General features: G+C 36.3%; 1 protein-coding gene and 1 non-coding gene across 8 annotated transcripts in view; both read right to left on the reverse strand.

Moving 5' to 3' along the window:
• DNM3 (dynamin 3) overlaps window positions 1–12,419 on the reverse strand; it is a 583,300-nt gene that overhangs the window by 48,568 nt on the left and 522,313 nt on the right. The window lies entirely within an intron of this gene.
• Window positions 3,084–3,190, reverse strand: LOC112438285 (U6 spliceosomal RNA). Its single transcript, XR_003026741.1, has one exon. It is a non-coding gene; the product is annotated as a U6 spliceosomal RNA (small nuclear RNA).

Raw genomic sequence — 12,419 nt, forward strand, 5'->3', positions numbered from 1 at the left:
ATTTTGCATTCTTTTATTGTAGAAAGTATTGGAAATCTAATGTATATGTTACACTTACAGCACGTCACAACTGGAACTAGCCACATTTCTTTCTCTTGCCAAATAGTACTGGCTAGAACTTCCAGTACTATGTTAAATAAGAGTAGAGAAAGTGGACATCATTGTCTTGTTCTAGTTCTTAGAGAAGAAGCTTCCAGATTTTCCTTGTTTAGTATGATGTTAGCTGTGGTTTTGTCATATAAGCCCTTTATTGTGTTGAGTTAAATTCCTTCTAATTTATTGAGAGTTTTTATCACGAAGTGATGTTGAATTTTGTAAAAATTTTTATCTGTATCTATTGAGATGATTATATTGTTTCTGTCCTTCATTCTGTTGATGTGATATACCACATTTATTGATTTGTATATGTTGAATCATCCTTGCATCCTTGAGATAAATCCCACTTGATTATGGTGTATAATCTTTTTGATATGCTGTAGTATTCAGTTTGCTAGTATTTTGTCAAGACTTTTTGCATCTATGTTCATCAGGGATATTGGCCCGTAGTTTTCTTTTTTTTCTTGCATCCTTCTCTGGTTTTGGTATTAGTGTAATGCTGGCCTCATGGAATGAGTTTGAAAAAATTCCCTTCCATTTTCTGAAATAGTTTGAGAAGAATTGGTGTTAATTCTTCTTTTAAGGTTTGGTAGAATTCAGCAGCAAAGCCATTTGGTCCTGGGCTTTTCTTTGTTGGGAGACTTTAATTACTGACTCAGTTTCATTACTGAATTGTTGTTCTGTTCAAGTTTTCCATTTCTTCCTGGTTCAATCTTGGTAGCTTGTATGTGCCCAGGAATGTATCCATTTCTTCTAGGTTTTCCATTTTTTGGTATATAATTCTTCATAATAGTCTCCAATAATCCTTTGTATTTCTGAAGTATCAGTTGTAATATTTCTTTTTTGTGGTATCAGTTGTAATGTTTCATTTTTTCATTATGGATTTTATTTATTTGGGTCTTTTTGTCTTAGTTTAGCTAATGGTTTGTCAATTCTGTTTACCTTTTCAGAAAACCAACTTTTTGTTCCCTTGATCTTTTGTATTGTTGTTTTAATCTCTATTTCTGCGCTGATCTTTATTATTTCTTTCGTTCTAATTTTGGGTTTGGCTTATTCTTGCTTTTCTAGTTCCCTGAAGTGCATCATTAAGTTGTTTATTTGAAATCTTTCTACTTTTCTGATGTTGGTGTTTATTGCTATAAACTTTCTTCTTACTACTGCTTTTGCTGTATTGTGTAGGATTTGATATATTATGTTTATATTTTCATTTGTTTCAAGAAATTTTTTAATGTACTTCTTAATTTCTTAATTTACCCTTTGGTTGTTTTGGAGCATGTTGTTTAATTTACATGTAATTGTTCAGTTTCCAAAGTTCCATTTGATTTTGATTTCTAGTTTTATTCCATTGTGATAAGAAAATATATTTCATATGACTTTGATTTTTAAAAATTTGTTGAGACTTGTTTTGTAGCCTAACATATGATCTATCCAGGGGCATGTTCAATGTGCTAATGAGAAGAGCACATATTCTGTAGCTATTGCATAGAATGTTCTGTAAATGTCTGTTAGGGTCATTTGATTTATAGTACAGTTTGAATCCAATGTATCTTTGTTGATTTTATGCCTAGGTGATCTATGCAATGCTGAGAGTGGGGTATTGTAGGACGCAAATATGTCCCTCTTCACATGGCAGCAGCAAGAAGAATGAGAGCCAAGCAAAGGGGGATGCCCCTTATAAAACCATCAGATCTTGTAAGAATTTACTCATTCTCATGAGAATAGCATGGGGGAACCACCCCCATGATTCAATTACCTTCTACCAGGTCCCTCCCAAGACATATGGGAATTATAAGAACTATAATTCAAGGTGAGATTTGGGTGGGGACACAGTGAAACCATAGCAGTACTCCTGCTCATTTTGGGTTTCTGTTTGTATGGAATATATATTTTCATTCCTTCACTTTCAGTCTATGAGTATCTTCATAGGTAAAGTGAGTTTATTGTAGGCGGCATGTAGTTTGGTCTTGATTTTTAACCATTCAGCCAGTTGTTTATATCTTTTAATTTGGGAATTTAATCTACTCATATTCAAGGTTATTATTGTTAGGAGAGGACTTAATCTTGTCATCTTTTTTGTCTTCTCATTGTTTTGTATATCCTTTGTTTCTGTTTTTCCTCTCTCATTATTTATCTTTGCAGTTTGGTGGCGTTCTGACATGATAAGATTAAATTCCTTTCCCTTAATCATTTGTGTATCTGCTCTATGAGTGAGTTTCACACTTTTGCATGTTTTTAGGATGGTAGAATTATCATCCTTTTGCTTCCATGTGTAGGACTTCTTTAATAATTTTTGTAATGCTGGTCTAGTGGTGATGAATTTCCTCAGTTTTTGTTTGTCTGGGAAAGACATTATTTCCCCTTCATTTCTGAAGTATAGATTTTGTAGGTATAGTATTCTTGGGTAACATCTTTTTTTTTTCTTTCAGGGCTTTGAATTTATCATCCCATTCTTTCCTAGCCTATAAGGTGTCTGCTGAGAAATCTAATGTTAGCTTAATGGGGATTCCCTTATCTGTGACTTAACACTTTTCTCTTGCTATTGTTGGAATTCTTTGTCTTTGACTTTTGTTACTTTGACTATAATGTGATTTGGAGAGGACCTTTTTGAACTTAATATATTTGGGGTTTTGAGTTTCCTGGATCTAGATATCTATATTTCTATCAAGACATGCCAAGGTTTCAGCTATTATTTCATTAAATAGGTTTTCTATGCCTTTCCTGAAATTCTCATACTGTGAATATTTGCTCAGTGGTGTCCCAATAGGTCCTGTAGGCGTTCTTAATTCTTTTTTATTTTTCTTTTTTTCTGACTGGGTTATTTCAAAATAGTCACCTTCAAGTTTAAAAATTCTTTCTTTTGGTTGATCTGGTCTATTGCTGAATCTCTCAATTGTATTTTTTATTTCAATCATTGAATTCGTCAGCTCCAAGATTTCTGTTTAGTTCTTTTTTATAATATGTATCTCTTTATTAAATTTCTCATTCAGAAAAATACAAAATGCTTCCTGAATTTGCATGTCATTCTTGTGCAGGGGCTGTGTTAATCTTTTCTATATCTTTCCAATTTTAGTATATGTGCTACTAAAGTGAGCACCCATGAATGGTTTTCTAACTTGTAGGTTTTCCAGACATTCAGCTAGGTTCTGATATTAACTTACTGGCCATTTGATTGCTCATGAATATTCTAATCACAGAGACAAGACTTCCTCCTGAAATCAGATAAATTTGCTAATAATCAACATTTCACTGAAAAGAAGTTTTTTGGAGGGCTAATACTAAATTTATGAATTAAATTGATATTGGGGAAAGCCTCTGGAGTTTTCTTTGTATTTGGTTGGTTTTGTTTTGTTTTTCAAAATCAAGGAATACTTTAGCATGTTTATTTATTCATTTTTTACTTTTTTTAGAAAAAGGGCCTCGCTCTGTTGCCCAGGCTGCAGTCATGTAGTGTGATGATAGCTCACTTGAACTTCTGGGATCAACTAATCCTCCTACCTCAACTTCCCAAGTAGCAGGGTTACAGGTGAATGCCACCATGCCCAGCTAATTAAAAAAATGTTTTAAGAGACAAGGTCTTGTGATGTTGCCCAGGCTGGTCTCAAACTCCTGTCCTCAAGCAATCCTCCTGCTTAAGCCTCTGAACTAGCTGAGATTACAGGCATTAGCCACTTTATCTGGCACTAGCATGTCTGAATGTATATCTATTGAAGGTTGATGTTACCTGGATTATAATCCAGTTTTTAAAGCCATTACTCTTAAGACAAATCCTGTATCTTTAAAGATTATGACTTCTCACGTACAGTGTTTGGTTATTTTTTACTCTTCTCTTTGCGCTCATCTACAGGATGTGCAACTCACTGATTTGCTTGCTATGTAGTCTTTAGGTATAAACAGGCAAAACACAGAACAGGCTTTACATAACTGTCTAAAGTATTGTTTTCTCACCTTGGGGTTTATGGATGTCTTTCTGGGGATAAGAAATTTTTAAATGACAATTTAAACATTTTTTGTCTCATTTTATTATAATCTTTAAAAATGCAACGACATCAATGTCTACATTATTTTCATTTCATGCATGAATATTTCAGTTGGTATTTCTAAAAGATAAAAATTCCTTTTCAAAACTCATAACCACAGTGCCATTATCACATCAAAAATATTTAACAAGAATTTCTTAACATCAATGACTACTTTAAAAATATTTTTATTTGAGAAATTTTAAATATATGTAAAAGTAGATAGAATAGAAAGAATAGTACAAATTAATCTCTCGTTACTCAACTTCAACAATTCACCGCATGGCCAACCTTGTTCCGTCTATACTTCTCAACTATTTTGAGGCAAACTCAGACATCACATAATTTTATCTGTAAATATTTCAGTGTATAATCCTAAAAGATAAGAACCCTTAGAAAACATAAACACAATACTATTTTTATTATCTAAAACATTAATAATTTTTTAACATTATTATATATTTAGTGTTCATATTACACTTCCCCAGTTGTCTTTAAAGAATGTTTTTAAGGTTATGTGTTTGAGTTTGAATTGAAATAAGTCCATATACTGTGTGTATTAGTTCATTCTTGTGTTGTTATAAAGAAATACCTGAGACTCAGTAATTTATAAAGAAAAGAGGTTTAATTGGCTCAGGACTCTGCAGGCTGTACAGAAAGCATGATACTAGCATCTGCCTGGCTTCTGGGGAGGCTTCAAGAAACTTACAATCATGGTGGAAGGTGAAGGGGGAACAAGCACTTCACATGGCCAGAGCAGTAGCAAGAGAGGGAGCAGGGAGGTGCCACATACTTTTAAATGACCAGATTTTATGAGAACTCACTCACTGTCACTAGGACAGTACCAAGGGGAGATGATGCTGAAACATTCATGAGAAATCCATCCCCATGATCCAGTCACTACCCACCAGGCCCCACCTCCTACATTGGGGATTACAATTGACATGAGATTTGGTGGGGATAAAGATCCAAACCATGTCACTGTGATTGGTAGATCTTTCTCTTATGTCTGTTTTAATCTTCAGACTTCTCCATCTCTCTATTTCTTGCTCTTGCAATTTGTTATTAAAATTTTTTTTTGTCCTATAGATTCTGTCCAATCCCCCAGTGTGGATTTGGCTGATTGCATCCCCTGCATATCATTTAATGTGCTCTTCCACTCCTTGTATTTCCTATAATTTGGTATTTAGATCTGGAGGCTCAAAAATTACTCCTTAACTGCCTCTTTTTGAGTTAGAAAAAGGCATCTACTTCAAAACTGACATGCAGACTAGATACTAATGTTGTACAGCAGAAAATGACCCCCTTATATACAGTGTAAACATAAGTTTCTGTTGTACTTGTAGAGTCTATCTTGGTCTAAACCAGTTTATTGATGCACAGATAATTATTACAACTAACCCAGGCTATATATTAAACATTTAATATATGATGAGACATGCACTAGGTTTCTTTGGAGATTAAAGGGAAAGTCACAGCACAGTTTCTGCACCTAAGAAGTTTACCCTGTATTTGGGGAGGAGCCCATTAACAGGCCAAAAACAATGTGTCATAAAGATAGCATGTAATATGAACTAAGTGGTATGGTATAGCCTCTAAGTGTAATTAGCCTTTCAAGAGAGAAGAGTTTTCTAGAGGTTTCAGGAGCCAGGCAAGGCTATGGAAAGAAAGTGAGTGAGACTTGGCCTGGTTGTACTGGGGCATGCAGACCTTCAGAAGGCATCTAGGTGAGGGAAACAAAGGGAATGGAGGTGGAAATTAGTTTGATGTGTTAGGGAAAATACTGGGGAGGACATGGTAACAAATACGTTGAGAAGAAGAGTATATGGCTGAATTGCAAAATGAGTGGTCAGATTGTGGAGAACTTGGGTTAGGCTAAGGAGATGAGATGACATGTGGTGGGCTTGAAAGGTCACCAGAAAGGATGTGCTCAAGCAGTGTTTTAGGAAGATTAGTATGGCAACTGCAGGCTGAATTTATTTAAGGAGAGTGAGACTGGAAGCAGGGAGATCAATTATTGTCTTTAGTAAGAAACTGTGTGTGAAGTCTGAATCAAGTGGGTTTCTATAAAAATGGAGAGGTAACCAGTAGATCATAAAGGCATTCTCAAGAAGAAATTATTGGAAAATTGTGACAGATTGGATACAAAATCTATTAAGAGTAAAATAATATGCTCAGATGTCCAGTCTTGAAGACTGATATGGTGACTTCATAAATTGGGGCAAATAAACTGAGGCAGAGAAATTGGTTTTTATGGAAAAAATGAGTTTATTTTTTAGTAAATTTTGTAGATGCAAAGGACATATCTGGTGGCAACTGGAATCACAGAATGAGCATTCAGAAGCCACAACAGAAAATGTAGATTTAAAAATCTTTCATACAGAATTGGAAGCTGGAGCCATAAGAATAGAAAACATTCTTAAAAGCAATGAGTGTACAGAAAAAAACAAATTTGTCTTTGTGTTTAGCAAAGTGCCTGGCCTAGTGTGAGCACTCAGTAAATGCTTTCAGAATGAAAGAATAAATAATGGAATGAAACAAGAAAGAGAGGGAGGAAAGTATTTGGGGATGGATATTCACAGTTAAGGAGGTGGAAGAAGTGCCAGCAAAGGAGACCATAAGGAGTTAAAAAAAAAGGTGAGGAGGGTTCAAAGATCATGCATCATCCCAGGCTACTTTAGATAAAAAAGCTTTCAAGAAAAAGGCAGTCATTAACAGTGCCAGATATTGCTAAGAGGCTAAATAGAATGAGGGCTGGCAATGGCTTTGTCTGAATGATGGAAGAATCTTTAACAGAGCTTTTCTGTGGGGATGGGGGTTTGTGGATAGGATTAAAGGGGGGCCAGAGGCTGGATTAGGAGGGTGAGGTGGAGAATGTGGAAAGGGGGCTGAAAGAAAGTATAAGTCATACTGTGAAAGTTTGGCAGAAAAATGAAGGGAATGGCGCGGTGTTTATCAAGATATCAGGGTTGGGTCAAAGATGTTTCTTTTAGGCCAGGGAAGACATGTGTATATATGAAGTTTAAAAAGAAGCCAGAAGGCAAAAGACTAAAGACACTAGAAATAACAACAAACAAATGAGATTCAGTATGCTGTACAGGAGAAATACTCGAAAAGATTCACCTTTCATGCCATATTCCAGTTAGACCAGACCTTTTGCTATTCCCAAATCAAACCATGCACATCACGACCTGGTGCCTTTAGCCATGTTGCCCCTTTGAATCTGAATGCCCTTTTGCCTGATATTTGATTGCTAAAATCTTTTCATTATTCAAGACCTGGCCCAAAAGATCCCTCTTTCCTAGACACTCATAGCTTATTAAACATTTCTTATCGTTAAGGCTTTATATTCTTTTCGTGTATTATTGTTAATTGCTTTCTAATAGGTCTTCTCCCCTGTATTTTAATGTATTACACACAGTTGGTACTCAATCATATTTAATAAGTGAAAGTGGAATTTTTCTTTTTAACAATTTAAAGGAAGAATAAGAAGAGAATGGTGGAAGAATGCTCAGCTGAGGTAAAGATAAAGGTATTGGGCAGCTTCTTCTGGTTGGCTTCTGTATTCTCTTAAGAGGTGACATTCTTGCCTACAGGAAAAGTGAGGGACAGATGTGATGGAAGATCATTTTTGGAGCAGGTGATTGGCTAGTCAACAAAGAGGTGAGTGAAAGGAGGGCAGGGTCTTATAAGTGTTGGGTATTTGCAATGGTCCAGATTTTGCAGCAAGTTTTCTTTTACTAAGCGTTCACGGTTGGAAGGACAGAAAAAGCATAAAGACCTAGCATTGATGACTTGTGTAGAAAGCTTCACCATAATCACTAATAAACATTTAACATAGAGAGGTGGCTATTGCAGAATGATGTCACAGACAACACTGAGATGCCAAGCAGGGAGCTCAGGGTAAGGAGAGAACCTAACACTACTTGTCAGGTCAAGACTCTCAACTTGGCTGCTGGGAGAATTACCTGGGATGGCTTTAAAGACTATTGATACCTGGGCTCCACCCACAAATATTATGATTTAATTGGTCTGGGGTGAAGCCAGGAGCATTTGCATTTTTTAAGTACTCCAGTTTGAGAACCCTGCAGTAAAGAGATATAAGTCTGGGAAAAGCAGGGGAGTTAAGTGATTGAAGGTTCTACTGAGGATAGAGTACAGGATAAAATAAAAATGCTATTTATGGTCTCAGGCCTGAAAATTCCCAGGAAAAAGAAGTGTCTGACTTAGCGTAAAAGAAAGTATCTATGTTTTAACATTCAAATGTGATCTCAGCTAGTTTCTACTAGACAGACATCACCATTCCCTGACAGTCATAATTGGCACTAAGGTAGGCAAATGGTTGAACAGGAAAGGAGAAGTTACGAAGCTTTCTTCTAGTCTCTACTTTAAAAAGAAAGTTGCCCCTCCCACATAAGCCTTACTGGTTCTTTCTGAGACCCAGTGAAACAAGAACAAGTGCAGAAGGGACACAGGATGCTCAGGAAATCCCATAGTGGACCAGACCCAAGGTCAGCCACCCCAATAAGTCTCAAGAGTCATCCTGTGCGGGAGCTCAAAGCTGTTCTCTGACTTCTGTTGTAAAAGTCAGGTATAGCCCCAGTTTTCTTAGTAGCCATTTGTGGCTCTCATTCATAAATCTGGCTAAAAGATTTCTGAATTCATTTACATTTCCTGCCAGTCCCACCTTTTGGGACTAATGAGTTCCACAAGTTTATAACCTGCTATGTGAAGTAGATTTCCTTTCATTTGCCCTAAACTTACTGCACTCTGTTTTAAAGAGTGCCTTCCTTGTCCTAAGAAGAAAATGTAAACAGAATTATAAGATGAGGACAGATTGGCTAAAGTAAGCAGGGCAGAAAAAGAGCAAAGGTGTTACAAGCAACCGCAGACTACCTTAAATCCATAGTGTAGTTTTAAAAGGCAAACATGGCTGGAATGCATGATCCAGAGGGGAGCTGGGTGTGCTACACAACAATAGCTCCATTGTTCTTAGTACTTGTTAGACCCTTGCAGGGGCTCTGCATTCTGCCTGAGGCTCTACTGCTCAAATGAAAGGGAGAGCTTGAATATTTAGCAGATATTAAGAAAACGGATTAAAATACTGGAAGTAAAACCTGGAGGAAAAAGTAAACAAATTTGGATGTCTCAGGGTATAGAAGAGAAAGTTATTCTATATAAAAATAGTAGGATACTATGTATAAAGTGAAAAATAGTTGTTTTACATTTGAATTAAAGCACAAAGAGGAGTCAAAATGCATCAGATGATGATTTAGCTTTGCTATAAGAAGGAACTTCCTGACACCTATTATTATATGTAAGACCAAGTGGAGATAGAAAACTTTGCATTTTATTTTGTTTTGAATGTTCATAATTCCAAAATGATTTGGGGTTCATCTTACCTTTGTACATCCCTCAGTGGATTATAAAGATAGCTAAATGAGTTATTTACCCAGAGGGATATGGTAATATTGAATTAGGCATCTTACAAAATAAATTTGTGATGAAAATACTAATATGTACACTTTTAAAAATTATAAGGAAACAACTATTTTTTTTAAAAAATCAATTTTAGTGTGCTAAAGTAGACTAAATAGTAGACTAAACTATCTGTTGCATTTTTTTCCTCCAAGGTCATAGTATACAGTTGATTATAGGAAAGTCTTGTGTTTTAATGGAAAATAGGGCAAAGGTTATGTGCAACAGGAATCCAGTCATGTGGAGCTTGCAGAACGCAGGTTAGGCTCATAAAACTGCTCATTAAAATGCTGTGTTCTGAAGCAAAAGCAAATAAATGAGCTCAGGGAAAAGAGCCGCAGAAAATTGTCTAGAAATATTTCCGTGAAAGACTGTGAAAATAGTCCTTCCCAGTCATAAGAAACGTGCAGATATTGCTTATACAAATAGCCCACACTTAAGACTTTTAAATACCTTCCCTGAAATGCTGGTTTTGACCTTCTGCCAAGAGCTACTTAATGTTTTTTTTTTTTTATTTTTCTGAATAGACTGTAAGATGAGTAAAAAATAAAAAGGCATATCCACCAGAAGCTTTTAAAACAACATGAGAAGAACAGTTTGGTTATTACTCCCTACTCCAAATTGTAGTTTAAACTTAGCAAGTTCACAAGTTCTACAATGGTTTTAAATGCCAATCTCAAATTAAAGAAATTAAGACAAAAAAAATCTTCAAGATTTATAGGGCTCCCTGATTCTCTACATTTTACTATCTTACAGTAGAGAAAACATAGATTGAGGAATCTAAAAAAAAAGTAATAGTTATGGCTTGCTGGCAAAATAATGAACAGCAAGAAGATTTCTAAGAAGACAGCCCCAAAGCAATTCAGACAGACCATGCTTACACAACGGCTGGCTGGTCTATGCGGCCTCAAGCCAAAAACAACAGCCAGCAGCTCCCATCACTTAGAAAGGAAACTGCACTACTTGATGGTGATTAAATGTGTGTGTGTGTGTGTGTGTGTGTGTGTGTGTGTGTGTGTGTGTGTGTTGTGGGAGTTGTTCAGATGCCCATCTGATTTTCAGTATAAATTCAGTGATGCCCCAGGCCCCGTCTGAGCCACCAGAGGGGCAACCAGGTGAAATCTCACCATGCTAAGTGATTAACCAGAGTGAAGCCAGCTCACAGAAAACAGACTGCTCCAGAAAGAAGCACAAGAAATGAGTCATGTGGTCTGAAATCACACCGACTACTCTGTCTGTGGCTTTTTTTTCCTTGCACCATTTCCACAGTGTGTTAGAATCAGGAAGGGAGACCCGGAAAGGAGTCAAATATGAGCATGGAAATTTTATGTGCTTTTTATTATCTTAAGTAAAAAGAATTACCAGTGGCAACATTCCCTTTATACTTCTACAACTTATTTTATCTCAAGAAAAGCAGTCTGGAGCTGGCTTGTGAGAAGCAATGAATCAAACTGAGAGAGACTCCTTCTAAAAGCCAGGCTGGATCACAGCAGGCTTCTGGCCAACATTTACTCTGCTGTTTCAGTCAGGTTTCACTGCTGTTGTTGCTGTTTCATTCTAGTGGGGGAGGGAGCTGACTGAGAGTCTTGTAGAGATTTGGCTAAAATAAAAATAGAGCTATTTTACAAAGCTAAACCAACTCACATCCTGTGAGATAGCCTAGATGTTTGATAAACCACATCTTGGCAACAACAGCTCATCTCTGAGTTAGCTGTAAAAAGGGATTTTCCTAATTCATCCAGCTCTAAACAAAATAACCCGCTCTTCTTTCTTCCCACTGGTGTTTGACATACCTTATTCAGGAATAATTATTTCTTTTACTTTAGTAGATTTTAAAAGCCAGCATTGTTCTTTCCATAGTGGTCATTTACATTTTTACCTACGCACACACACATATACACACGCGCACATTCTTGCACAAGTTAGCAAGATTTAAAGCCTCTCATTTTTTATTCTTGAAGTCCCGAAAGGGAAACTGCTATTCATGTGCCAAAGAACACAGCCATTCATTATTATTTTTTCTTTATTTCTCTCTGTATACCCTCCCAATAGGATTAAAAGCGGTCTGGGATGTAGGGTATGAAGGCAGAAGAAGGAGAGGAGTGGGAGGTAGGAAAAGATGGCATTTTAATAGCCTCTACCACACTGATTCAGCACAGTAGGAACCTTGTGCTTCAGACTCAAACTGTTTCCTTCCTGTTCAGCATTGCACTTGGCCCACTTTTCCTGAAGCCATGCATTGATGTCTGTGGACAGAACTGGAGGTAACATATAAATGGCCTTTCTTAGAATATGGGAGGATGGAGAGGTCTAAGGAAGCTATCGTTAACACTATCTTTGATTTGTAAAATAATTTTCATCTTGAAATAATTTGTCTTATTAAAAGGTTGAAAATTAATACAAAGAATTCCTGTACATCCTTCACCCAGATTCTTCGAATGTTAGTATCTTACAAAACTACACAACAATGATCAAGATAAGGAAATTGACATTGTAATACTATGACCCAGGATCTAATCCTCAATCATGTATTACATTTAGTTATGCCTCTTTAGTCTCCTTTAATTTGGAGCAATACCTCTGTCTTTTTTCATCTTTTATGACCCTAATAATTTTATACAGTATTGACCAGTTATTTTGTATAGTGTCCTTCAATTTGATGTTTCCTCGTTATTAATTTCAGGTTGTGCATTTTTAGCAAAAACACGCCACATAAATGGTGTGTCTTTCTCAGTGCATTACATCAGGAGACATGTGATGTTGATCTGTCTCATTACTAGTGATGTTAACTTTGATCATTTGGTTAAGATGGTGTCTTCCAGGTTTCTC

This window comes from Pan paniscus, chromosome 1 (genome assembly GCF_029289425.2).
Source record: "Pan paniscus chromosome 1, NHGRI_mPanPan1-v2.0_pri, whole genome shotgun sequence".
NCBI classification, from domain to species: Eukaryota; Metazoa; Chordata; class Mammalia; order Primates; family Hominidae; genus Pan; species Pan paniscus.